The sequence below is a fragment of the Crocuta crocuta genome, unplaced genomic scaffold, assembly GCF_008692635.1.
Source record: "Crocuta crocuta isolate KB4526 unplaced genomic scaffold, BGI_CrCroc_1.0 scaffold289, whole genome shotgun sequence".
NCBI lineage: Eukaryota > Metazoa > Chordata > Mammalia > Carnivora > Hyaenidae > Crocuta > Crocuta crocuta.
In genome coordinates, this window is record NW_027533264.1 from 1081116 (window position 1) to 1084329 (window position 3214).

The window sequence follows — 3214 nt, forward strand, 5'->3', positions numbered from 1 at the left end:
CTGGGCTTCCCCTCCCCCAGCCTCATTCAGCACAGACCCAAAGATGTCTGATCTGAGTCAGCTCCTCCAGCCCTAACCAGCCCTCCGGCACCCCTGCTTCCCCAGCCTGGGTCTGGGACCTTTGTCCTCAACTCTGCACAGCTTCACAGACGTGACCTGATTTGGTAGCTCCACCCTGGCCCCTTTTCTGAATTCTCTCACCTGTGCAAGGTGGTGAGGCAGGGGATCTAGCCACACCCTGACTCGGTGTGTCTCCAGGCGGGTCCCTTTACTCGTCTGGGTCTCCTTTGCTCATCTTCCAGTGAGGGGCTTAGATGACGACCTTCAAGGGTCGTCCTTTCCAATGATAAAAGGCCCTGATGGCCGTCAGCTCCCTTTTATCCCTCTGTCCTTGCCAGCACCACAGACCTCCCTACCCAGAAACCTGTTCCTCCTTCCAGGACGGGGTCCCCTTCTGCTGTGTCCTGCGCTCTCCTGACATCCCCTCCCTCAGCCTCTCCCACCGGACTCAGGTGCTCCTGGGCACTCTCCCCGCAGCCCATCCTCTCCTTACCGCCACCCTAGTCTCTGCCACCTCCTCTCCCCGATCCTGTGCATGCGGCCACACTGGTCCCTTGTCTGGCCACCGCGGGCACTCCAGCCCTGAGGCTGCTCTCTGGCACTGACCCAGAATTCCCCTCGACAGCAAGGCCCAGGTTCTGTACTCTCCGAGAACCACACAGGCCTGAGTTCACTTCCCGGCCCTGCCCCTAACTCCAATCTGTGGCAAGGCCCCTGAGATCCTGTTTTCGAAGCTGAAAAACAGAGAGAGTGGTAGTTTTTGCCTCACTAGGAAGTCACAAGAATGAGATCCGTTTGTGAGATTATAAACACTCCACAAAGTAACTTTTTATCCTCCTCTCCCCCCTGCAGCCCGAACCTGTGAGGCCTCTCTCCTGGACCCTTCAGTAGAGCTCATTTTCACTCCTCTCCCACCTCGTGACCCACAGCCCCGTCTCCAGCGTGTATGTGTGGCTGAAGCTGCTAAGGGGTTGTGTGAGACCCCAGACCGCCCCCACTTCTCAACAGCTGGTTCTCCACAACCCGAGAAATCCATGCGTGGGGGAGAAGGGGCAGTGGGGTGTATGCCGCACCCCCAGCCCCGGCGTGTCAGGCCTTCAGGAGTGTGACTACGTTTGTGCACTACAAACCTCTCAAAGGATGGGTGTCCCTGGGACCCCAGGCTCCTCCAGTTCCTCCCTGAGCTTGAGATTGTAGGAGGGGGGAGCACTAGGCTTCCCTCAGGAAAGATCTCATCGGGTGAGGAGAGTGGTTCTCTCCCGGTGGAAAGGACGGGGCACCAGGCTGGGGTCTGGGAGGAAGGAGGAATTTCTGGTCCTGATGGCCTGGGCGTTTTCTCCGCTCCCCACCCCTCAGCATCCTGTCACCAGTCTGGGTGGGAGGTAGAGGGCCCCGAGGCCCCAAGCCACAAAGGAGTCCCTTGGGTGTGGGACAAGGCCCAAGAAGCTTTTTTTCTCCTTGGCATCTTTAGGGCCACATGGACAGTGTGAGGCCAGACTGAGTGAGCCCTTCTGTGCACCGGGTGCTGCTCTGAGCCTCTGCGGCCAGCCGCTCCTTTATCCCCCGCAGCACCGTGGCCGAGGGGCTTCCCAACCACCATTTCACCGAGGAGGAACCAGCTCAGGGAGACCTGCTCAAGGTCACACAGCCCTTAAGCAGGACTGGGACACCAGCCGGTTGCCTGAAGCCCGACGTCCTGCTCTTCCACGCGGTCCCACCCTGCCCTTGCCTGGCGTGGTCTCTGCTGCAGGCCTCGCAGCCCGGGCGTGGGGCCTGGACAGACTCCGCTGGCAGGAATCACCACCCGCCATGTCCTCCGGGATGGGAGTTGTTGGGCAGAGAGAAGGCGAGGAGCCAAGGACAGCAGCCACCCCTCCCTTACCTGCAGCTGCTGGGACTGCGTCTTGGCCCCACATCAGCCCCCCTTGGCCCCTGTGCAGGAAAATTTGAGGGAAGAACTGGCTGGAGGGCAGGACTTCAGGGAAGAAGGCCCCAGGCCTCTCGGTGGTAGGAGGTCCTGAAGGAGGGCTGGGGGCGCGGCCCAGAGCCTAACGGCTCCCTCAGCAAGAGTGACCCAGAGGGCGGCCCTCACGACAGAATAGTGGCCACCGGCCTCTGATTTCTAGAGTCCCGTCCTCTTCCTGGGGCAAACATGCAATGGGCAGAAGGGACCAAAGCAGCCCTCGAAAGCTGTGTACTGGGGTAGGGGTTCTCCCGGGGAGCCCCTGGTTTGAAGAGACGCGGCCTCCACAGCTCTTGACCTCAGGAGAGAAGGTGAGAGAGAACCAGGCAGGCTCCTGTGTGGGAGGGGCAGGCAGCTCGTAGCAGAAGCGACATAGGAGGCACGGGGAGCGGGGAGGTGGGACCTCAGGCTCCAGAGTGAGGTGTGGCCAAGGGAAGGTCAAGATACCAGCTGAGCCTGCTTGAAGCGGCCAACCCAGGGAGATCAGGGGGCTGTTGGGGTCACAGGGCCACATAATTGAGCTACCAGGGGAGCCGGCTCAGGATGCCACCAGAGAGGAACCAGACTGGGGGCCAGGAAGGACTCAACAGGAACCTCAAGGAACCAGAGCCGCAGAAAATGGTAGCAATGTGCCTCAGGCCACAGACTGGGCATGCAGTGTGGTTTTGGTCATGCCAGGGGATGGAATCCAGACTCCCCTGGTGCCCTCCACTGCAGTGACAACCCCCACCTATTCTTTGGGGAGGCACACAAGATTGGGGCTCACTGATGTGGCCCTGGGACTGGTGGGACGAGACAAACTCACCTGGGTGGTGTCTGGGGAGCCAGAGAGTGGAAGATGGGATAAATGGCCCCTCACTGCCAGCTCCTGGACTTGGGGAAGGTCACATGTGTACCTTGTTCTTGGAGACTCGGGTTCCCCAACTGTGAAATGAGCACAATCTCTCCTGCCTGACTAATTGTGTTTCTAAGGAATATCACATAGTAGGTCCTCAGGCCTGGGTGCCCCTACAGCCTGGAGGAGGTTTCCAAGATGTCCCCAGAGTGAAGGACCAATCAGCTCCGCCCTGCCGAGCATCTGGGGCTGGAGTGGCAGGTGGTTGTTGGAGGTAGTCACCCCGTTCCCAGCATTGATGTCAGCACCTCCTGGGAAATTGCCTTCTCACCTCTCCTGGGCCTAAAATAGAGCTG